This window comes from Chanodichthys erythropterus, chromosome 22 (genome assembly GCF_024489055.1).
Source record: "Chanodichthys erythropterus isolate Z2021 chromosome 22, ASM2448905v1, whole genome shotgun sequence".
Lineage (NCBI taxonomy): Eukaryota > Metazoa > Chordata > Actinopteri > Cypriniformes > Xenocyprididae > Chanodichthys > Chanodichthys erythropterus.
Window position 1 is genome coordinate 17,647,497 of NC_090242.1, and position 26,755 is coordinate 17,674,251.

General features: G+C 37.0%; 1 long non-coding RNA gene across 1 annotated transcript; it reads left to right on the forward strand.

The window, feature by feature from the left end:
- Positions 1 to 3,649: 3,649 nt before the first annotated feature.
- LOC137013135 (uncharacterized) lies at positions 3,650 to 6,679 on the forward strand. Its single transcript, XR_010893667.1, has 5 exons — positions 3,650 to 4,207; positions 4,835 to 4,967; positions 5,126 to 5,231; positions 5,544 to 5,656; positions 6,245 to 6,679. It is a non-coding gene; the product is annotated as an uncharacterized lncRNA (long non-coding RNA).
- Positions 6,680 to 26,755: the final 20,076 nt, after the last annotated feature.

Here is a 26,755-nt window from a genome sequence, read left to right on the forward strand (position 1 = left end):
ACGAGAGGTGTGGCATCCTCCTGGGCGCTGGCTCGTGGCGCCTCGCTAACAGACATTTGTAGAGCTGCGGGCTGGGCGACACCTAACACGTTCGCTAGATACTATAGCCTTCGTGTCGAGCCGGTCTCCTCCCGTGTTCTCGCCTCAGGTCAGAGGCACGGAGAGGCCCCGGCTTAGTGTCGGCTTGCTGCGCTACATGCGCATTCTATTCTCCAGAGAGTCCCTACGGGCAGACCCTGTTGAGTCCTCCGGTTACCCTTCGGCAGCCGACGTGGCGGAGCGTCTGGCGCCAGGCCTATACTCCGTTGTATCCTTGAGAACCGGATTTAGGCTGGGTTCCATATGTGTGACCCTACGGGGATCCCATATGGCTTTTTCCACGGCTGCTCCTAAACGAAGCCCGTGTCTTTCCCTCTGGGAGAACCCATCTCTCATCGAGTGGAGTCACCCCAGTTCTTCCATATGTTGTACAACCTACAAGGTTAGTCCATATGTACTTATCCATATAACTCCTTCGGGGAAGGATATGGCTTCCGCAGCGTTCCTTATCACATGTAAGGCTACGCTTTCCCAGCGTTATCCAATTGTCGCACTGAGTGGGTTTTGGGAACAACAGTGATCGACCCTCTCTGCGTGAGCCTGGTCCCACCGTCCTTAGGCAAGGGGGTTCAGGTGGCTCACGTCAGAGCGCTGGAAGAGGGCAGCTCCTGTGGCGCTTTGGTAGGGATTCCTATTCGTCGGTCTGTCCGACGTACGTCGAACGTGACCGACTGAATGGGAACGTCTCGGTTACATAGGTAACCCTCGTTCCCTGAAGGAGGGAACGGAGACGTACGTCCCGTCGCCACAGGCGTTGTCCTGCTGATACTGCCGCCTGCTCGGTTCGGCTCCTCAGCGAAAACCTGAAGATGCAACGCACCTGCTGCTCATTATATACCCGCGCTGCGAGGCAAGCAGCTGATGCATATGATTGCATGCCAATGTGCATTGGCTCGTTTAGTTACACTCGAAGTAGATTGGCCTCTCTAGCGAGATTCCTATTCGTCGGTCTGTCCGACGTACGTCTCCGTTCCCTCCTTCAGGGAACGAGGGTTACCTATGTAACCGAGACGTATGGTAACACTTTATTATGGGGAACAATTCTCACTTATAACTAGTTACTTATTAGCTTGCATTATGGCTGTTTATTAGTACACTAAAAAAGAATTGTTGGTTTAACGCTAACCATGACTTTTACATCCAGATAAACACTTTTCAAGACAATAAATACACGATTGAGATGATGAATGCATGTATTGCCTCTGAATTTGCGTCTGAATAGCGCTGGCTCCATGGGCGTGGCCGCATTAGCGGATAATGATCTGAATCACGGACTTCTGACATGGCTCTCTTTTCATACAGATTACATAAACACAGAAGGTTTGTTTTCGATTTGACTTACATGATTTAAAACCTGACATCTTAACGTTTTTTTAGACATAAGTGTAATTTTTCTGTGATTAGTATTCACTAAGTTACAGTTCATTTTCTGAGAACTATCAGATTGGACTTTGTTCAGAGGGAGAGGAGAAATCACGCATCATGTTAGTTTTCTTTATTTTACAAAAAGCACAACATTTTGTTTTTACTCTGAGTGTACACAAATAAAAGAAGATATTCTATAGTTTCAATTGATATATTACTTATGTCTCTATGACAAAAAATGACGGAGTATTTTAAGTCTGTTTTGCTGCAATTTGAAAAAAAAAACCTGCAAAATGCGCCGGCGCGTTTTCAGACCTCAGAGTGTTAAAGTAAGTTCAGACAGGACCACTTCGGCAAGTTACTTGAGTTTATTGAAACACAATTTGTCGTTGGCTGTATGCTTCCTTATGGGGGTTCTTGCTCCAAAATTAATTGAACATACAAGAGCTGTAACATTAACCCCCCGGAACCATCAACTTGGAAATACATAGACAATTAAGACACTTAGTAATGTCTGTAAAAGCGAACAGTGGTAATCGTGTAGATGTGGCAGTGGGACGTCTATACTCTATCTTGGTTATGAGGTTGGGTGTCTCTCAGCAGTGAGGTCCATGACAGCCGGGACTTTGAACGCTCAGTTCAAAAGCCAGGATCTCTGATGGTATTGGGGTGCATAAGTGCATACAGTATGGGCAGCTTGCATGTTTTGGAAGGCACTATGAATGCTGAAAGGTATATAAAGGTTTTAGAGCAACATATGCTCCCCTCCAGACAACGTCTATTTCAGGGAAGGCCTTGTCTATTTCAGCAGGACAATGCAAAACCACATACTGCAGCTATTACAACAGCATTGCTTCATCGTAGAAGAGTCAGAGTGCTGAGTTGGCCTGCCTGCAGTCCAGATCTTTCACCTATAGAGAAAAATGTGTGAAAGATGACCACAAACTCTTCAGTAGCTGGAAACCTATATCAGGCAAGAATGGGACCAAATTTCAACACCAAAACTCCAGAAACTCATAACCTCGATGCTCAGATGTCTTCACACAACCCAGTCTCATATGAAAATGTATCCTGACTACGTTGGTCCAAAGTGCAAAACGTAGAGGGGTTACAATAATGGCCCTTAAATTGTATGACTGTTACATTTTTTTTTGCCTATTGTTTTGCGTCCAAGTCACGTGACTTTAGAGAGCCCGGCCGTGAGAACAAAAAACATGGCGGACGTTTCTCTACTTTTTAGTGAAAAAACAATATTTGGAGTTAGTTTCTGCATAAAAATAAGTTTTGATTACATTTTTAGCGAGAAATATATATTCTATTTTCATAATATTCACTCAGTGAATGTACATAATCACTCGCTTGCGCGTTGTTGCAAAGATTTTTCTGATCTCGCCAGAATAATGTGAAACTGCTACGTTTTGGTTGCTATGAACAATATTTTATTTTCTGCATCAAAATAAGGTTTGATTACATTTTAAGCAAAATATATATATTTTATTTTCATAATATTCACTCAGTGAATGTACATAATCACTCGCTTGCGCGTTGTTGCAAAGATTTATCTGATCTCGCCAGAATAATGTGAAACTGCTACGTTTTGTTTGCTATGAACAATATTTTGAGTTAGTTTCTGCATCAAAATAAGGTTTGATTACATTTTAAGCAAAAAATATATATTATTTATTTTCATAATATTCACTCAGTGAATGTACATAATCACTCGCTTGCGCGTTGTTGCAAAGATTTATCTGATCTCGCCAGAATAATGTGAAACTGCTACGTTTTGGTTGCTATGAACAATATTTTATTTTCTGCATCAAAATAAGGTTTGATTACATTTTAAGCAAAATATATATATTTTATTTTCATAATATTCACTCAGTGAATGTACATAATCACTCGCTTGCGCGTTGTTGCAAAGATTTATCTGATCTCGCCAGAATAATGTGAAACTGCTACGTTTTGGTTGCTATGAACAATATTTTGAGTTAGTTTCTGCATAAAAATAAGGTTTGATTACATTTTTAGCGAGAAATATATATTCTATTTTCATAATATTCACTCAGTGAATGTCAACCCGTTCTCACTCCTGACCGTTCTCACGCTGAAGAAGTCTCCTTCAGAACACATCGCGATATTTGGCATCAGTTCGCGTGTGCTGGATGTTGGTAAGTAGTCGTAAATACGCTGTTCTAATGTTTGATATAATGTCTTTTCTGTTTGCAGATATTAATCAGATTAACGTTAGCTCCCTCATGTTCAGTCACTGCATTATATCTGTCACCTCCGCTGAGGTTTTGCTTTTCATTGCTTTCTATATTAAATACTAAACTAGGGTGATTAAACACTGTCACGTGACGTGCAATATATTGCACAATATATATAACATATTCATATCAGTTTCAAAGTAGTACAAGTGTAGTTTCAAAATGGTATTTGTTGTAGAAGCACGGTAAAAAACAACACTTACCATGCTTTTTACCACAGTATTGGTCGTTTTAATGTGATTTTTGTTGTAAATACAGAGTGACCACAACACTTATCATGCTTTTAATGCCTAATAATGTTAAATCCAAAAACTGTAAGGTCAATAAGAACTTCTTTCCTATATATATTTATATATAAACCTATATATTATAAATAATGATATTTTCTTTTCTCTTGTTTTAGCTGAAAAGACAAAAAGGGCCTTTCGGAAATGGATGAAGGAGACAGAAAGCTGCAAAGGCAAATAATTGCAATGGTATGTGTGTGTTGCTTTTAACCCTTTATCAAACATTTTATCAAGCATTTGTTAAATAGTCTCACAGTAAATTAAAATTAAAGTCAAATCCTGTACATATTTATCACCTTATTTGTAAATCAGTTGTGCCCCTTCTTGGACAGTTGGACGTCCCACACATAAAAGTTTATATTAATTCCATTGAATTCTTTAAAATGATTACAGATTGGGCCCAAAATGTTCCAATGATACATGATGTCTCTCTGCACCTCATAACTACCTCTGTTTGCAAGAGTGGAAATTATCATTTGACTTGTCACATGACATCAGATATTCGATTATTTTGTCATAATCAAAATAATTGAATATCTGATGTCTATTCAATATCTAATCAGTTACACTGCTGATAATGTCCTGCTTGCATGTGAAACATGTTATTTATTTATTTATTCTTTTAAATATAAATATAGCTTGCTATTAAAGACATATGTTTAATCATGGAAATGCCCACATATCAGTGAACTTATTACATAAATGCATTTAACATTTAATTATGCAACACTCTTTACAGAAGGAAATCCTACAGTTATGTGTAAATTGACAACTTGAATGTGATGTAATAAATTTACCTTCCTTTCTGTCTTGCAGGATTACTTGCAGATTACTTAGTCCTTCTTTTTAGGATCTCTACAACATCAAACTCAACAGCTCTTTTAAGAGCCGACCCTCACAAGAGCTACTAGTGAGTCGCTGCAAACCTGCCGTGATCAGCCCTTTCCAGGTAAAGTTTCTAGATATTTAAATCAGTATTTACTCATCAAATGCTCTCCTGGATGGTATGGTAAATTAACTTATTTATAACTGTCTCAATTTGTATGTTTTAAGAACAAGAGTAATTGCACACAGAGTAAGTAGAGACTTTCTTGTTTTTCTGTGCAGAGAAGGAAGACCAGTCCTTATATCAAAGCAAGCTCATCGAAGTCCTTTGTTTAGGGTGAGGAAGGAACATGACCATCTCATGCCCAAAGAAGACAGAAGTCCATTGGTATGTCTTGTGTTGAGGCAATGCTGTAATATGTAGTACAGAATTTAATGTTGTTCTCTCAAAGGACTATTAAGTTCTTAAAAAGTTCTTAAAAACTGTTCCTTCTGTTTTTTTTTGTCTGTTTGTTTGTTTGTTTTTTTAGATAAAAGCAGACAGGGAAGCTTTGGAAGATAATGAGTTAATATAATATAATATAGTATAATAGGAATTAAATAGTAAATGTTCTTTAAATTATGTGTAATACTTTTTTTGGCTTGAAATAAGGCCTTATACTGCACAGACCTAAAACATTGTATTTGTGTTTTAAAACAGATAGCAAGTGAAGTCACTAACAGAAGATCCTAGAGGAAAAACGACTGATGTGCAGCTACGGAGGAACACAAGAGGCAGAAACTATGCATGGCCATGGCTTCTTCATGAGTACGGTAAGTCCTGTGCCTATTCTTAATTCTTGCCTTAAAGTTTTTATTGCAGTATTTTAACAATTTTACATTGTACAGGTTATCACTTGGTTTTTGACCAAATTATGCTCTTGAAACAAGAAACAGAAGAGTATGTTGTCCTGAAAGAAATCAAGGCTCAAAAGAGAGCATGCCTTTCTAAAAGATCTTTTAAAACAGGTTGCTGTTAATATGGGTAAAACAGTTTTTGTTCAGTACTTAGCTTACAGTCTGTGCTGCATTTTTATTATAATATATATATTATGTACTGCTGTTTTGTAAAGTTAAATCAGGAACAGGCAACTCTAGCCCTTTTGCTGTCTCCTTTTTGAGGTGGAGAGTTTACCTCCAACCATAATTGAGCACACCTGAAAATTTTAACCAAAGTCTTCAGGTGTACTTATAGACAGTTATAGGCAGTTGGGTTTGAGGTTGAGGCTAAATCTGCAGGACCGTGGACGCTGAGGGCCAGAGTAGCCCACCACTGTTTAAATCATGCAGAACATAAGCTGACCTGGCTGTCCATTAAACTACTTAACTTGAATTGTCTGTGTTTTTTTGTTTTACTTTTAGACCAGGACTGAAGAACGCCTGACAATGGGATGTTAAGACTTCTTCCTCTGGTTGAGAAAAAGCTACAGCACATCAGTGATCACATCTTCTGGTCATTAGTTGTACTGTAGAGTACAACTGAACAAACTGTTTAGAAGAAGAAGAACATGAACATGATAGAGACATGTACAGGGAAGAGCAAGAACCCAGTTCAGCTGTGATAATGAATCTTTATTTTAAACTCAATATCAAATCTGTTTTCTGGATCATAGTTGACTGGATGGGATTCTGTGGCGCTCATTTGTGCAATAGGAGTAAAGTCTGTGAATGGATTATTATGACGTTAACGTATTTTTGAAGACACGTTTTTATTTATCTTGAATCTCATTTGTCTTTATGCAAATTTCAACCTTATGCTGTATCCTCCAATAAAGTGTTGTGTAATAAATTATGATGAACGTGGTGTTTGGTAGAGTAAATACAATTTAACTAAGCTGAGTTTATTTCATAATTTAAAAAAATGACATATAATTTCCATGATTGTTTTACTTATTAATACATAAATATATATTACATAAATATTTTCGATCTAATTCATGATATTTGGGACAACAATGCACCAAAAGTTGCATATACTTTCATGTTGTGACAAGGATGGCAGTTTCCAGATAAATAAAGGGAAGGAATGTGAATAAAGAGAGGCTGCAGTGGGTTATACTGATACAAACACTTCAAGCAGAGTTGAAGAAGATCGATGTTGATCATTCTGGTACATCTACTACTGCATTCAAAATGACAGCTGGACATTACTGATGTCAGGCATGTGAGGAGCAAGAAGAGGGGGTGATAATGACATTTTGGCACAGTTTCTTATTTTACTGAATAGTGCATTATCCTTGTGTAACAGTAATAGTGAAGTGTAAATATAAATAGTTTTTAGTTTACTGCCAACACTGGCAGCTGGATAATGGCAAGTTGTGGGTTCATCCATTATATTTATTGGTGTTCATACAAAAAAAAGCAAAGAAATAATCAACTACTATTCAATTAATCAATTATTATTATTATTATTATTATTATTATTATTGTATTACAACATTTTGTTATAATATTTCCATATTTCATCAGATGGTCTCACAATACCCATCAAAAACCTATACAAGCATGATGTTAGAATGGAAAATGAGGAAATGATAAAATACTCCAATATTTAAATGTGATTCAACAAAGTTTGTTATCCATGATGAGGAGTACACACCTGTGTAGATTTTAATGCCCTTCCACCCCCAAGGGGCCAGTACCGGCCCCTGGAAGAGCAAAAAAATGCACATTTCAAATGGCTGTAACTCAAAGTCCGGTTAGCGTATCAAAGAGAAAATCAACAGGACAACTGCTTATGCTATGATTACTAAATAATGTTGGGCACAGTTTTCAGACATACATGGAAAGCTGGCATAAAGGTTTTTTAATAGTGATTACAGTAAAATATTACATTTCAGCCTGTCCCTCATATATGTAATAAATGTTTGCACAATAAACATATTTAAATATCGAGTTGTCCATTAAAGATCTTATTATTTTAACATTTATCATTTCTTTACTAAACGTTTTAAACTACATTACCCATATGTCTCTGTCATTCTATCAATGAACGGGAAACATGGCGCTGTAGTTCATTGAGAAGCTAGGGTTAGGGTTGGGATCTCGGTAAAGGAGTAATTTCTCACAACATGGAAACACTTTATAGTTAACTTAATGTATGAGTAACGTAATATTCACACTAAAACAAACTTTGTAAGATAAAGCGCCGTTTTATATGGGTTGAAAGGTAGTCCAATCACAGCGAGTTCTGCGATAGAGTCACAGCCAATCACAACACAGCTGAACAGATGCGTCACGCTTACTTGTCCATTTATGGTAAATGACGACAGATCTCCTTCGGTTCCGGCTGACGAGAAAGATTCCTTAAATATATAATTAATCTAATTAAATATGATAAAAATCACATTTTACAACGAAAGACTCCTTTGTGTTTTAAACTGATGCATAAATATATTTGAAAGAGATATAATTGCATCTACTAAAGTGCTTCTAACATTTACAGTAGATATGTAGTATATTAAAGGTATACATTTAATCACTTATTTATACCATTCTTCACCATTTGAACTCTTGGAATTAAAATAAATATAAATAAAAGCATAATGAATGTACTCGATTTTGTAATCATATTCCAATATGTAGTGTCAAAGACAAATGTAGGCCCCAAACTACTGCACAACAGTATAAAAATCAGTTAATTGTGAGAAAAAAATATATCCAGTTACAGACGCAATCTATTATAGTGAAATATAACTACACAAATCGATATGATGAAGTATTATTTTTACAAACCAAGAGATGAGATAAAATTCCATGTGAAAATATGTTTCTTTAAAGAATAGGGGGAAAAAATAACATTTTACATTCTCAACTTTAATACAATATAATATTGTGTTTATTGTTCACTTTTACTGTAACTAAATGAAAGGCAAATTCAAATAGTTAATGCATTTTATAAATGTTAAATATTTTCAGCAATAAAATGCTTCTATAAAATACATTCATGGGTATGTTACATTTACATTATCCAGGTACTGATATAATGATACCATAGATGTAGTTAAGGTGGACATTTACTATAGTGACACTGTAAAAAAAGGTTTAATGAAACAAAATGCAAGACATTTTCAAGTCCATCTAAATGAAGAGGTAACAAACTCACAGAATAATGTCCAGAATGTCAATGTGTCATTTCTGTAATACTCTATATCAGCACCAAACAGAATTAAATAAATATTGATTGTTCTCAGAGGGTTTTCCTGAACACTCTCACTAACTTCAATTGTTCGGACAAACAGCTGCTATACACACATGCAGAAATACATATTTGACTATAGTCGCAGCATTACTAGAACTTTTACCAAAACTCCGGATGAGCACTGGTGCTTCTTTGGTAAAGGCAAGAATATGGAAAAAGATAAATTACTATTTTCAATATTGGTTCTGCACGTTTCAAGGAGATCATAAGGAGGAGTCCACGTGAAGACTTTTAAAAACTGTGACAGAGTGAAGGGTGCACCTCCCTGGACACACCCTAAGCATGACCAAACAACAACACCCAAAGACAGATATGAAGTGGACACCACCAGGAGAATGCAGGGGAAGACATGGAAACGAAGGCCTGAAGAATGTTGGTGTCCCATGGGAAGATGTGGAGAATGTGGTCACAGATTGGATACGTTGGAGGACACTTGTTACCCAATGTGCCTAGCACAGCACTTGATGATGATCTTGCACTTGTGAGTTCATACATAACCGTAGGATTTCCTTCTGTAAAGAGTGTTGCACAATTAAATGTTAAATGCATTTATGTAATAAGTTCACTGATGTGTGGGCATTTCCATGATTAAAAGTATAGCAAGCTATATTCATATTTTAAAAAATAAAAAATAAAAATAAAAAAATAACATGTTTCACATGCAAGCAGGACATTATCAGCAGTGTAACTGATTAGATATTGAATAGACATCAGATATTCAATTATTTTGATTATGACAAAATAATCGAATATCTGATGTCATGTGACAAGTCAAATGATAATTTTCACTCTTGCAAACAGAGGTAGTTATGAGGTGCAGAGAGACATCATGTATCATTGGAACATTTTGGGCCCAATCTGTAATCATTTTAAAGAATTCAATGGAATTAATATAAACTTTTATGTGTGGGACGTCCAACTGTCCAAGAAGGGGCACAACTGATTTACAAATAAGGTGATAAATATGTACAGGATTTGACTTTAATTTTAATTTACTGTGAGACTATTTAACAAATGCTTGATAAAATGTTTGATAAAGGGTTAAAAGCAACACACACATACCATTGCAATTATTTGCCTTTGCAGCTTTCTGTCTCCTTCATCCATTTCCGAAAGGCCCTTTTTGTCTTTTCAGCTAAAACAAGAGAAAAGAAAATATCATTATTTATAATATATAGGTTTATATATAAATATATATAGGAAAGAAGTTCTTATTGACCTTACAGTTTTTGGATTTAACATTATTAGGCATTAAAAGCATGATAAGTGTTGTGGTCACTCTGTATTTACAACAAAAATCACATTAAAACGACCAATACTGTGGTAAAAAGCATGGTAAGTGTTGTTTTTTACCGTGCTTCTACAACAAATACCATTTTGAAACTACACTTGTACTACTTTGAAACTGATATGAATATGTTATATTGTGCAATATATTGCACGTCACGTGACAGTGTTTAATCACCCTAGTTTAGTATTTAATATAGAAAGCAATGAAAAGCAAAACCTCAGCGGAGGTGACAGATATAATGCAGTGACTGAACATGAGGGAGCTAACGTTAATCTGATTAATATCTGCAAACAGAAAAGACATTATATCAAACATTAGAACAGCGTATTTACGACTACTTACCAACATCCAGCACACGCGAACTGATGCCAAATATCGCGATGTGTTCTGAAGGAGACTTCTTCAGCGTGAGAACGGTCAGGAGTGAGAACGGGTTGACATTCACTGAGTGAATATTATGAAAATAGAATATATATTTCTCGCTAAAAATGTAATCAAACCTTATTTTTATGCAGAAACTAACTCAAAATATTGTTCATAGCAACCAAAACGTAGCAGTTTCACATTATTCTGGCGAGATCAGATAAATCTTTGCAACAACGCGCAAGCGAGTGATTATGTACATTCACTGAGTGAATATTATGAAAATAAATAATATATATTTTTTGCTTAAAATGTAATCAAACCTTATTTTGATGCAGAAAATAAAATATTGTTCATAGCAACCAAAACGTAGCAGTTTCACATTATTCTGGCGAGATCAGAAAAATCTTTGCAACAACGCGCAAGCGAGTGATTATGTACATTCACTGAGTGAATATTATGAAAATAGAATATATATTTCTCGCTAAAAATGTAATCAAAACTTATTTTTATGCAGAAACTAACTCCAAATATTGTTTTTTCACTAAAAAGTAGAGAAATGTCCGCCATGTTTTTTGTTCTCACGGCCGGGCTCTCTAAAGTCACGTGACTTGGACGCAAAACAATAGGCAAAAAAAAAATGTAACAGTCATACAATTTAAGGGCCATTATTGTAACCCCTCTACATTTTGCACTTTGGACCAACGTAGTCAGGATACGTTTTCATATGAGACTGGGTTGCTTCACACTGTTTTGAAAAAGAAGAGGAGATGTTACACCATGGTAAATATGCCCTAATCCCAACTATTTTGAGACCTGTAGCAGGCATCAAATTCGAAATGAGCTTGAAATGATTTCTTTCGTTTAAACATTTGTTATGTTATCTGTAAAATATTGGCTCATGTGATTTGAAAGTCTTTTAGTTTTCATTTCATTCAAATTGAAAAAATGTCCCAACATTTCCAGAATTCTGGTTGTAATACAATGAAGGCGATTGGTTTAATCAACAGAAACTCAACATATTATGTTCTCTGAACAACATTCATTATTTAAGTTGATTTGACAAAAGAAAAAATGCTGTGATTACAAATCATGACAATTATTTTTACAGTGTACTTATGAAACACATATTAATGACTTATTCTGCATGGCCATATTCCACATCCCTAAATCCTAAACTTAAACGCTACAACAACTACCTTACTAACTATTAATAAGCAGTAAATTAAGAGTTTATTGAGGCAAAAGTCGTAGTTAATAGTGAATATGTGTTCCCCATACTAAAGTGTTACCAAAAGTGTTGTCTGGGTTCTTCTGTTCTATAAAAGAGAAGGCCATTTGTCATATTCACACACATACGGTGTGTGTAATTTCTCAGAGACAGTCACTGGAAATCTCATACCCTTTACAGTGTATCCATCTTCCTAGCTGTTGTGTATTTTATGACAGATTTTAAAGCACATACATTTTTCATCAACACATAAGAAGGTAGATTGCAAAACTTACCATGAAGTGTCTTCTATAGCAGACCCGGAGGGAAAGATCTGGACTGTGAAGAAGGACCGAGGGAGAATATGAAATATGATGAATACATAAACTTCCGCCATTGAGGCGTGTAAATGATAAGCATAGAGACTGTCCCGTGACTCTAGCGTTCAGCATCGATATACTTCAGGAACATGAAAATCTGGTCTACTGTGATAAAATATTTACACCAGAACTTAGCACAGCGTCTATACGCCTGACATCTCTTTCCAGAACCCATGGAAATGAATGACAAACCCTGTCAACCAGAGACACGCACTTCAACACAGAAGAGCATTTGCAATTCTGAGAGCGATAAATATATATGAGAGGGAAAGCGAGCTCGGCTTTCAGTCAAAATGTTTTCCTGCGGCTCTCCCCTCAGAGGAAATCACGCATCTTGAGTCATTAGCCGAGGTTCCCATGGGGCACGGGCAAAATGTTCCTATCGCCTCAGCCGGAGAAAATAAAATCCCAGCATCGCCGAAAGATTAGATACTGATGCCTTCAGAACACAGAAACATCATTTTAAAATTTATGTAGATGTAATACATCACAGAGCTAATGGAGGGGAAAACATGCAAAAAACTAGATCAAAGGTGTCTGAGATGATTCAAGTAGATTGCACAGGAAATGGACACACTCCAGTTCTCTCTCTCCCTCACACATACACACACACACACACACACATACACATACCTTTACTATAACCACAAAGCGGAAAATTCAAAGAGATATGGATGAAATGGATGAAATGCAGTGCATAAAATGCATCTCTTTTTCTCCTTTTTCCCCTACAAGTTCTCCAACTGACTCAAATGTCAGCACCCAAGGAGGTGGACAGCGCATCCAGATCTCACATTCAGATAAACTACCCAAAAAAAAGGGGGAAAAAAAGGAAAGGAAAGGAAAGAAAAAGTGAAACACTGTCCCTTTATGGAAACTTCATCAAAGCAAATTCCCATATTAAATGGACTAGAATTAATGAATGTATTTACAGTTTTTTCCAATTGCTAACACACTAAAATGACATGCACAGCACAATTATTTAAACTGACACACAGAGAGCAAAACTTCTTCTCAAGTCTCCAAAAGTCTAAACACCTTTTCTGTTTTACACACATTTTGCATTTCAAAATAGCACTTTTTAAATTCACTAAATACAGTTCTCTGCATAAGACACAACAATCTGACATAAAGTCACATGTTTGCCATTTCAAAACACTGCCATTCAAAATGACACTACATGAGCTAATTGGCCAATTACATGTGCCACCTGGCCAAACACCTCAGTGGTTAATTGTTAACACTTCAATCAGGATGTAAGCACTATGAAAAGACCACAGGTGAGAACCTTTTTTTTTTACAACAACAATGGAAGACATTGCAGAGAGAGGAAGAGGAAGAGGAAGAGGGAGGTTGAGAATAAGAGGGGGAGGAAGAGTGAGAGGTAGGGGTAGAGCAGGTAGAGGAGTTCATGGCCAAAGAAGACAAACACTTTCAAATGAAATCAGAGCAACCTTAGTAGATCATGTCATCAACCATGGGTTGACAATGCGTGAGGCTGGACAGAAAGTGCAGCCAAACTTGAGCCGTTTTACTGTCGCCTCTGTCATCCGGACTTTTAGACTGGAGAACAGGTATGTAACCAAAATTTCATGTAGTACACTTGTAGTATACCCCATGTCATAGTGTATCAGTTGGGTGACACCTGTTTACTTAGTGTATGACATCAGCCATTCATGAACTGTACAAGTTTGCTGTACAATGTACTCTACTGTGGGGGAAAATATTTAGGCTGCATTGTCCAAGCCCTATATATATTTTTATTTTATTTTTTCTAAAGGACTGAGAGACGACACCATGGTGGAGGAAGGGGCCAAATGTTCACCGGGGTACAGGAAGCTGCCATTGTAAACTTGGTTTTGGAAAATAATGAAATCAGATTACGAGAAATTCAAAGCCACATCATCCAAGACAAAACCTTATTCAACAACATTCAACGAGTTAGTCTGTCCACATTGGCTCGCATTCTCAAGCGAAACCAAATCAGAATGAAACAACATTATAAGGTGCCGTTTGAGAGAAACTCTCAAAGAAACAAAGAGTTCAGACGAGCATATGTGGATGTAAGTACTATATTGACTGCAGTACACTACACACAACATTGTTTCCCAGTGTACTGGATAACACCATATTGAGTGATTTTTGTTCTTTGTTTTCAGGGAGTACTGGAAATGGATGCTCATGCAATCCCACATGAGTTCATCTTTATAGATGAGGCTGGGTTCAACCTAGCAAAGACCAGAAGAAGAGGGAGAAACCTCATTGGCCACAGAGCCATTATAGATGTTCCTGGCCAACGTGGTGGGAACATCACAATGTGCGCTGCCATCTCCAATATGCATGGTGTCCTCCACCGTCATGCCAAACTTGGACCATACAACACAGCCCATATTCTCACATTTCTGGACAGACTTCACAACATTCTCATACCACCAGAGCGTATGAATGATGCAGACCATCAAAGAAACCGGTACGTTGTAGTATGGGACAACGTGAGCTTTCATCGTGCAGCCCCAGTCCAAAACTGGTTTGCTGACCACCCAACATTTCTCGTGCAATACCTCCCACCATACTCACCATTTCTGAACCCCATAGAAGAATTCTTTTCGGCATGGCGGTGGAAGGTATACGACCGGCAGCCCTTTGTGCGCATGCCTCTTGTGCAGGCCATGGAAGAGGCATGTGATGAGATTGATGTGGGTGCAATTCAGGGATGGATAAGGCACTCAAGGCGCTTCTTCCCTCGATGTCTGGCAAGGGAAGATATTGCCTGTGATGTTGACGAGGCGTTGTGGCCAGACCCGGCTGTGCGGCAAGATGCTGCCTAATTATTTTTCTTGCCTTTTTTTGTTTTTTTGTTTTTTTTTTACTGTAATATATTTTCAGAAATTCTTTTTCAGTTTACTTTTTTTGTAAGAATATTTTTGTTCAGTCCCATGTAAATATATCTGCTGTGCTTATGTTGTACTGACTTGTTTACTGTAGTGAAGGAAAAAAAATAAAAATGTTGCAACAGCATGTGTGTGTATCTGCAAATATTTCTGTGCATGTGAACAATCTGATAAATATTTTAGTATTATGGCAAAGCATACTAAAGATGGGGGTGCTTTTCATTATGCCCAACAGTGTGTAGGTGGTTAGGCAAAAATCTGGTAATATGAATGAAGTGTGTGCCATTTCATGCAAAAGTTTGATTTTGATAATGCTCTGTGTAGTTTCGGTTGCAGTGCTTCATTTTGCAGGATATATGAGGTATTTTGCAGTTTGGGTGTGTGGTTTTGTGAATTGTGTTAAGTGTTTTGATAAAACCAGACTAGTTTGAAAAATTGTGTGTTAGCAATTGGAAAAAACTGTAATTTAAAAGAGCCCCAATAATGGAGTTCACTTATAAGCTTTAAATAATAAGCTTTTTTAAGCTAACCTGAGCAATGTTACAATACTTCAATACTTTAATTCTATTCCAGCACACAAATTTAACTTTTGTACCTTTAAGGCCATGTTTACAGCTTATTTATATGAATAATAATAATAATAATAATAATAATAATAAAAAGTTTATTTTATAAAGCGCCTTTCTGCAAACTAAAGGTCGCTTTACAATATTATAACACATAAATGACAAGAGACAGGAAAACAATATGAAAACATAAAATGCATAACATCATACAATGTATATGCTAGTGTACTTCACTGTTTATTTTTATTTCAGTTATAGTAATTTTTGTGCTTAAACTTATTTCAGTTAGTTGCCAATCCAACATTTCTAAACATTTGTTTAGGTTTAAGTTTTTCCACATAATTTTTATACTTTATTTTATGTCATCTTATTATTTTACGTAATTAAGCTAACATAGCAACTTTTTTTTTTTTTTACCATCAAACACATTTTTTCATATATACCAAAATAAAGTCTATGATTGAGTTGTTGTTTTTTTTTAAATGTATAACCAATAATAAAATCTTGCTTAAGTAATCAGATGTGCAGAAAATCTATCAACTTACTGCTACTCAAAGAACTGTATGAGCACAGTCTCTTTTGTCATTTATCTGTTTTCCTCCTTTATTCCTGAAGTGTTTACGTACTACCGTAATGGGAATGGGAGTGTTAACTGCACTTGCAGACACTAGACTATTTAATAGACTCCACAGTCTGTTAGGCTGACCCCAGTAGCAAATGCTATTATTCCCCCACTAAAGTCAGATAGAGTTTCTTTGTGTTCCCTGCTGAAAGTCGGACTACATCCATAACACTTCCAGCAGGGCACCTTTGTGACCCCATTTGAAGAAACAATTTGTTGATCTCACACTCTTTCACCTGGGAGAAAATAGAAGGTTACCGACAACAGAGAAAAGTTGACAGAAGTACTGCATTATGCCTCTGAGGCGTTCTCTAAATATATAGACTAGCTAGTGCATGCAAAATGTGTTAGCAGCCCATGTCTTCCCTTGAATCAAAGTATTACACTCTATTACACCTTTATTTATTTTTTTATTTTTTTCCAGTCACTATCAGTCTGAACAGTTTGGTGAAGTTCACTTGAACATTAAAGCTGAAGTCTGTAGTTCCAGTATAACAAAACAAATTATTGTCAGAACACTCCCTCTGTCTGCCGTTGTTTGGACAAACCGATAATCCTGCCCCAAACTCACAGCTTAACAAGTTCAATTTTCTTTCCTGTGTTGACACATCCTATTTTCAGCCAATAGGTTTGTCATAGCCATGCTTTGCTATGTATACTTGTAATGGTGTAGGTGGTGGAGCGGGATTTTCATTCTAGAGGCATTTGATTGGACAAAAATCTGTGTAGTTCAAGATGAGTCATCAACATAACTTTTCCACTGTCCTGGAAGATAAAGACTGTACATTTGCATATATCTGCTACAGGTTAACTTTTTACAGAAGCCCTGAACCGCATGGTAGAAAAAAAAGAAAAGACACATTATTTCGACACATAAGTCGTTATTTTGAGATATTAAGGCGGATCTCAACATAACACCGACTGTTACGAAACAGTCGGGATCATTAATATGTATGACCCCAATATTTGCATATATGCCAGCCCATGTTCAAGGCATTAGACAAGGAAAGGCAGTATTAACGTCTGGATCTGCGCACAGACAAGGTAAGCCAGCAAGAACAACAGCGAAAAATGGCAGATGGAGCAATAATAATTGACATGATCCATGATATCATGATATTTTTAGTGATATTTGTAAATTGTCTTTCTAAATGTTTCGTTAGCATGTTGCTAATGTACTGTTAAATGTGGTTAAAGTTACCATCGTTTCTTACTGTATTCATGGAGACAAGAGCTGTCGCTATTTTCATTTTTAAACACTTGCAGTCTGTATAATTCATAAACACAACTTCATTCTTTATAAATCTCTCAAACAGTGTAGAATTAGCCGTTAGCCACAGAGCACAGCCTCAAACTCATACAGAATCAAACGTAAACATCAAAATAAATACTATACTCACATAATTCGAAGCATGCATACAGCATGCATGACGAACATCTTGTAAAGATCCATTTGAGGGTTATATTAGCTGTGTGAACTTTGTAAATGCACTGTAATATAGTCGAGAGCTCGTGTGGCAGGGAGCACGCCATTTAAAGGGGCGGCGCTGCCAAAATCAGTGTATAGTTAATGATGTCCCAAAATAGGCAGTTAAAAAAATGTAATAAAAAAAATCTATGGGGTATTTCGAGCTGAAACTTCACAGACACATTCAGGAGACACCTTAGACTTATATTACATCTTGTGAAAAAGCATTCTTGGGCACCTTTAAGTTAATTGTTCATCATATAGTTTTAATTAAAGCTAAATAGAAATCTAAAAAACTAATAAAAATGTCAAAAGCACATAACAAAATTACTAAAAATAAACTAAATTTAAAAAATGAAAACTAAAAATATAAAATAAAAGGTAAATCAATATTAATAAATACTATAATCAATTATAAATACTAAAACACAATGCACTTTAAAAAAAAAAAAAAAGCTATTATGTATCCTTAACTACTAATAAAATGTTTAATAAAAATGTTTTAATATCATCCAAGCAGACAGAGAAGCGCATACCCACATACATATTATCCCCCCCAAAAAAAAAAAAAAAAACTCCAAATAACATCACCTGTGACAGCTTTGCTAAAGCTATCTTAATTTGATTCCAGGGTGATAGAAATTAGATCAGGTGTGTAGAATTAATTTCTTCAGTTCTCATAGGACAATCCTTCTACTCACAAATAAACAAAGACATGATGGGAATTTATTGAGCACTATGCCCAATAATGCTGTTTGATTTGATGAAGAACTTGGCTCGATTTACTGGTGCCTTGATGTGACAGATGCATTTCTGAAGGCGTGCAGTCGAGGCACAAAGTAGAGAGAGAGAGAGGAAAGAGATAAAAGCAAGCGTTGTCTCCTCTCCTGTGCACTTTAAGTCGTGCACACAGACAAGAGATTAATCCTCTGTGACTCATCAGGACTGCATCGGATGTTTCTTCTCTCAGCTCACTTGCGCCCTGTTGCGTTTGACACACACATAAGTTGCTTACATTGATTTTAAAGGGTTAGTTCACCCAAAAATGACATTTGTGTCATTAATTACTCACCCTGATGTTATTCAAAACAAGTAAATGTTGATATAGTAAACACAGTAACCCACTGTTGGGTCTCCTACGCTGTTGATGTAGTAAACACAGTGCAGCGCTTCCATGTTCTACGTCAGAACATTGGCTCATTATTGGCCGGCTCCTGCATCAACATTGGCCAATACTGAGCAGGCGTTTTGACATAGAATCCGGAAGAGCTGCACTGTGTTAACTACATCAACAGCGTAGGATAAGAAATTGTTGAATAAAGTCATTATTTTTGTTTTGGCGTACAAAAAGTATTCTTGTCGCTTCATAACATTAAGGTTGAACCACTGTAGTCTCATGGACTATTTTAACGATGTCTTATTTACTACCTTTCTGGTTATTGAAAGTGGTAATAACACTGCAGTCTATAGGGAGTTCAGAAAGAGGTCAGAAAGTCAGAAATGTGTGTTCCGAATATGAACGAAGGTCTTAAGCGTGTAGAACGACATGTGGGTGTGTAATTAATGACAGAAAGTTCATTTTTGGGTGAACTAACCCTTTAAGCTTATGTACGGTGGCCCAGTAGTGCAGAACACAATGAAATTAACAAAGCAAACATAAGTTCACAACACAACGAAATAAAGCCACAACACAACAGAATAAAGCCACAACACAACAAAATCAAGCCAAAACACAACGGAATAAAGCCACAACACAACAGAATAAAGCCACAACACAACAAAATCAAGCCACAACACAACGAAATAAAGCCACAACACAATGGAATAAAGCCACAGCAAACCGGAATTAATCCACAACACAATGGAATTGAGCCACAACACAACGGAATAAAGCCACAAAATAAAGCCACAACACAACGGAATAAAGCCACAACACAACGGAATAAAGCCACAACGACTCTTGTCTCTGTGAATACAGTAAGAAACGATGGTAACTTTAACCACATTTAACAGTACATTAGCAACATGCTAACGAAACATTTAGAAAGACAGTTTACAAATATCACTAAAAATATCATGATATCATAGATCATGTCAGTTATTATTGCTCCATCTGCCATTTTTTGCTGTTGTTCTTGCTTAGTCTGATGATTCGGCTGTGCTGCTCCAGACATTACTGCCTGCCCTTGTCTAATGCCTTTCATAACGTAAGGAAAATGAGTTGGCATACGCAAATATTGGGGCGTACACCCCGACTGTTACGTAACAGTCGGTGTTATGTTGAGATTCGCCTGTTCTTCGGAGGTCTTTTAAACAAATGAGATTTATATAAGAAGGAGGAAACAATGGAGTTTGAGACTCACTGTATGTCATTTACATGTACTGAACTCTTGTTATTCAACTATGCCAAGATAAATTCAATTTTTCATTCAAGGGCACCTTTAATATTTCATGTCGATATACGGTGGTTACATACTGTTAAAACTAATCGTGGTATTGATATCACTGCTGACTCTATAGAACATTGGCAAGGAAAACTAACTTTACCGAGCTCTGTGGTCGGGAGCATTTCCGTTGTGTTGTGGCTTTATTCCATTGTGTTGTGGCTCGATTCCATTGTGTTGTGGCTTGATTCCGTTGTGTTGTGGCTTTATTCCATTGTGTTGTGGCTTTATTCCTTTGTGCTGTGGCTCGATTCCATTGTGTTGTGGTTCAATTCCATTGTGTTGTGGCTTGATTCCGTTGTGTTGTGGCTTTATTCCTTTGTGCTGTGGCTCGATTCCATTGTGTTGTGGCTTTATTCCTTTGTGCTGTGGCTCGATTCCATTGTGTTGTGGCTTTATTCCTTTGTGCTGTGGCTCGATTCCATTGTGTTGTGGTTCAATTCCATTGTGTTGTGGCTCGATTCCATTGTGTTGTGGCTCGATTCCATTGTGTTGTGGCTTTATTCCGTTGTGTTGTGGCTTTATTCCGTTGTGTTGTGGCTTTATTTCGTTGTGTTGTGGCTTTATTTCGTTGTGTTGTGGCTCGATTCCATTGTGTTGTGGCTTTATTCCATTGTGTTGTGGCTTTATTCCGTTGTGTTGTGGCTTTATTCCGTTGTGTTGTGGTTCGATTCCATTGTGTTGTGGCTCGATTCCATTGTGTTGTGGCTCGATTCCATTGTGTTGTGGCTTTATTCCGTTGTGTTGTGGCTTTATTCCGTTGTGTTGTGGCTTTATTCCGTTGTGTTGTGGTTCGATTCCATTGTGTTGTGGTTCGATTCCATTGTGTTGTGGCTCGATTCCATTGTGTTGTGGCTCGATTCCATTGTGTTGTGGCTTTATTCCGTTGTGTTGTGGCTTTATTCCATTGTGTTGTGGCTTTATTCCGTTGTGTTGTGGCTTTATTCCGTTGTGTTGTGGCTTTATTCCATTGTGTTGTGGCTTTATTCCGTTGTGTTGTGGCTTTATTCCGTTGTGTTGTGGTTCAATTCCATTGTGTTGTGGCTCGATTCCATTGTGTTGTGGCTCGATTCCATTGTGTTGTGGCTTTATTCCGTTGTGTTGTGGCTTTATTCCGTTGTGTTGTGGCTTTATTTCGTTGTGTTGTGGCTCGATTCCATTGTGTTGTGGCTTTATTCCATTGTGTTGTGGCTTTATTCCGTTGTGTTGTGGCTTTATTCCGTTGTGTTGTGGTTCAATTCCATTGTGTTGTGGCTCGATTCCATTGTGTTGTGGCTCGATTCCATTGTGTTGTGGCTTTATTCCGTTGTGTTGTGGCTTTATTCCGTTGTGTTGTGGCTTTATTTCGTTGTGTTGTGGCTCGATTCCATTGTGTTGTGGCTTTATTCCATTGTGTTGTGGCTTTATTCCATTGTGTTGTGGCTTTATTCCGTTGTGTTGTGGTTCGATTCCATTGTGTTGTGGTTCAATTCCATTGTGTTGTGGCTTTATTCCATTGTGTTGTGGCTTTATTCCGTTGTGTTGTGGTTCGATTTCGTTGTGTTGTGAACTTATGTTTGCTTTTTTAATTTCATTGTGTTGTGCACTACTGGGCCACCGTACTTATGGGTTAAAACATAAGTCTGTTTGCAATCTAAAACAGTATTAAATGTAAACACCTTCAATTGGCCTTTAACCCATAAGCAGCACATCTAACATTCGGACTAAAGACTGAATATATATACATATACACACTTATTTATTTATTTTTTTTATACTTTTATCTGTGACAACCACAATAAAATGTTTTATAGTACTTGTTTGCACTTGAAAACTATAATTTGCATTATAATCTAAAATTACCTGAATATTTCATTAGTTTCAGAGTGTCTAATCATAACAGCCCATAACTTTAAAGGTGCTTTTTCTAAGAATGACAGCTAGTGGTTGAAATGGGTCCAAATTCAAAATATTGTTTGCCCCGCCCCCTCCCCCTCAGACTCGATGCTCACGCGGGTTGCCAGGTTGAAGACACGTAACAGGAGCAAGCTCAGTTGACATTGGAAGGCGAGGAGACTTACACATTGTAAGATAATTAGTTGATTTATTGATTTGATAAGTTGATAATGTGTTTTAATATGCTCCCATTCATAGTTTTTTTTAGATGCTGAGGCTATTAGGTCAGGTAGAATCTGTGATCTCTGACCCTGTTTGTTTGCTGGCTTCCATGGCTGCAATTCGCTGCATGTGTTTTCCGCCAACTGGCTCCCCTTGTGGGTGGTGAAATACTATTGGGTGAATTGGCAACATGCGGTCTTGCACAGACCAAAACAAAAACAGAAATTCTGACATGGAACACAAATTTCAAAGTAAAATAACTGGCTGTAGCAATAGTTTTCAAAGAAACGAGTATATGAACTCAGTATGTTTAATAAATATCTGCAAACATATTATGGTATTTTTATGTTTTAGTACAGTCAAAAACTTACATAGAGTACCTTTAACTGATCACTTTATTTCAGACTTTTACAGATATGCACAGCCCTGCTTCAACACATCATCATATTCATAATATAATACAAGCAACAATCACATTAATTTCTGATGAGAGATAAAGCAGGAGGGGTTTAAATTAGAATGAAATTTTCTCCGTCTGCACACACATCGCATTTAAATCGTGTCAGATTTTTAACTGCTCTGACTCATTCTGATTGATTGTATGATTAGATTTTTTTTTTTTTTTAATCACTGTTGTTTTGGTCTCATTTAGAGCCTCTACCACTGAAAAACTGACAATTGTCCATAAAATCTATAATATATTCTTAGGATGGATTTCAAACAAACACATAATGACAAATCTTAACTAGAAACGTTTCAGTTGCAAAACACCAAATCAATCACCACAGAGATTTTTATAGACAAGGTGATAAACTTTTAATAAACCCATCATTTTGATTGACAGTCATGCTATAATCTAAAATAACTTCACATGTAACAGTTAATAATACATCAGAACAGCCTGTGACCTCAAGAAACCACTTTGGCTAGACTCTGAAAATTGACTTTTAACAGAAGGGCCAGATGTTTCTTTTTCTTTAGTAAAGAGTTAACATCTGACACTATTTATCTTTTTTCTTGTGAATAACCAATACTGCAAGCTTGATGTGATCAATGTGAGTTTTCAAGGCTGCATGTACCATAAGAATATTAAAGAAATCAAAATATTTGGTATCTAAGGTAAAGACCACTGTAAATACCGTCCTTGAAAATGTCAACTTAGAGTCAATATTTTCAAATGTGCTGCATATACATTATGGAGAATAATTGTAAAAACATTGACCCTGACTGAACCAGAGAAAACCATGTCAGTTGATGTTTCAGTTGATGATCATGTACAATGTTATCAGTTATGAAAAAGAAAAAAAAAATACCTCTCAAAACCTGGTGAGCTGAGTGCCTATGTGGTCAGCTGTCTATATAAATAGGACATCTCACACAAACATAACTAGAACTTAGTTAATTCTTACTTTGGTATGCTAGCAATTCTTAGATTTTTTTTAATTTTAGTAATCACAGAAAATACTGAATGCACACAAATACTGTTGAAATCAAATTTTTCAGTGAACATTTCTGCACGTCATTATGCCAGTATGTGGCAACAAAGACTAATTAGTGAGTCATTCATTCATTCCACTGATCCATTCAGGAACAAAGCATCTTATCAGCAATCTTTATCAGCAATTCACAGAATCGTTCACTCAATCAATTGGTTCACAGTGATTCAATGAGAACAAAACACTTACAACAACGCTGTTTCACTTTTTATCTGGTGGTGATTGTGATCCATTGAAAATGAATCATGAAGATATGACATGACCAAAGAAGTATGATTAAAAAAATAATACTAAAATAAAACTCAACCAAAAAAAAGTAGCTGGGAGCAGCAATTATTGGGGTTCAAGGGCTTTTAAGCACATGTGTGAAAATGTATCCCTCATGGATGGAAAAGACCATTCACAGCCAATACAGGCAATTTACCATAGTAAATATATGTTTTTTAAAGGTTTCCAACATTTTGAGCCAAAAACCTAGGACTAGTTGTTTTTGTTGAAAGTCGGTTTTTCAAATAATCTCCAATATTCAACGAACGTTTTGATGGGCAATGGCAGTCCTAGAGGCAAAGTTGCTTAGAATGAGAAGTTCTACCATGTAGTATGTATGTTGTGGGTGTGTGCAAAAAATCATGTGATATACAATCCTCTACGCAAGTGAAAAACACGAAGGCGCCCCTGGTGGCTGTTTTCTTTCAGATTTCTTACAGGCCTTTAGGGCCATGAGTCAAACATGTTTTCTGAAATAAGCAAATGTCCTCAAAGCCAATCAGTCTTAAGCCCGGAACACCAAACTAGTGGCGACGAAAGCAGACTGTGGGGTTGGCTCACGTCGGCTGCGTCTGGGTCCAAAGTTGCCCTGACACACCAAACCAACGCTCAACACCCAACGGCCAAGTAGCACATCCGTTCTGCGCCTGTGTAAGAATAAATGCCTTTCTGTACCAGGAAGTGGCAGTAGCTGAACAGCCAATCAGAATGATCAGATGGCCTAACTGACCGACGTGCTCTGACGCCAATTCGACATGTCGAATCAGCTGAAAAAAAGCATCCGACCGTCGACTTGGTGTGTTCCAGGCTTTAGGGTTGCACAGTTATAGCCATTTTTAAAGTTTATTCCATGTTATAGCGCCATCAAATGGCCAGTCGCCATGTCCTTTTTATGTGACCACAATAAAATGAGCATTTACATATGTGTGCAGAGTTTGGTGAAAATATCCCATTCCGTTCACGAGTTATAGCCATTTTAGTAAAAGTGGCTCCGCCCACTTCAAATGTTTTGGCAGCCCTTAAAGCAGGGATGGACAACTCCAGTCCTGGAGGGCCAGTGTCCTGCAGAGTTTATCTCCATCCCTGATAAAAACTCACTTGCCTATAACTTTCTACTAATCCTAAAGACCTTGATTAGCTGGTTCAGGTGTGTTTGATTAGGGTTGGAGCTAAACTCTGCTGGACACTGGCCCTCCAGGACCGGAGTTGTCCATCCCTGCCTTAAAGACTGTAAATTGAAATTTCAACTTTTTTTTTTTTTTTTTTACAATTATTGACAATCAGACTCCTTACTGCACTGGTTTCGCAAATTTGCTTTATGTATTTCCCCCGGTTTCCCTCCTGGCTGCATGTCAATATCCATGGATCACTTGATCTTTGATAAGTTGTAAGGAACACTATATTGTGTCCAACCTTTAGTTTAAACTGATAATCATTTGTTTTACTCGCATTTTCGCAGTTTCCCTTATTAAATCCAGTCATGCAGCAGGCTCTTTTGTCACTCGGTCCGGCTGAAGGGTGTGTTCCGGCGGGAAAGTAACGCCACAGACATACACGGAGAAAAGTAGCTCCGGCTACAATGTTCTTCCGCAAGACGCGTGCAGTTCTGTTTATTAACCTCTAGAGGGCCAAAAAATCACGGACTGCAGCTTCAAAAGCAAAAGGTAGGGTTCGGAACCTATTTTTCATTTTATTGCAATTTGGAAAGGATACATGATTTTGCCCAAAATTATGGCCAAAAAGAAATACTAATATTTAGAACTTCTAAGGTGACTAAAAACACCATCTAGGTAGTATACTCAGTAGATTTTGAGACACCGTATCGAACATCTACATTTAACATCCTTTTAACTGACACATTTCACAGGTCTTTGAGAGTAGGCAATTTAAGCAGACATTTGTGTCAGAGGAATGAATGCGATCTGATATTTCACCTGTAAATTGTATAATAGTATAATTGCATAATGGCTTCTTGTCTATTCAGCCGGATCGATTTTGCCGTTGGCATTGAATAACCTTGTTTTTCTCAAAGATAAGCACAGCCACCTTCATGTTTCACCTTGCACCCATACTCATTCATAGCTGCTTTTTCTTTTTCCCAAGTCACATCAGTCCACTGCATGCTAATTGAATTTCTGATTAAATCTTTACATTCCATGACTCCTGACCCCTGTGCCGACAGGGAAAAACTAATGTGCTCATAGCCAGGGACGTGCACAGACATTTTGGGGGGCAGGGGCTCAAGTGGAAAAAAGGGCACTTTTCATAATTATTTATTTAAAAAATAATGAACCCTTAAATATATTAAGACAACTTTGACTTCCCTGATACTCACTCAATTGTTTTATACTCCACAGATTTCTACAAAATAATCAGTTCACACAGAGACCATGGTCTTCTTCACTAGGTTTATCACAAGAGAAGTCAACACCAACTATTTTCAAGTAGATATATATTTAGAATAAATTACTGGACCAAGGAGAGGGACATAGTTTCACTAATAATTTGTTTATTTTGCACAAATCAATAAATCGTTGTAATTTTTTGGTGTTATTGGAATACTTCTTTCATGAAGTG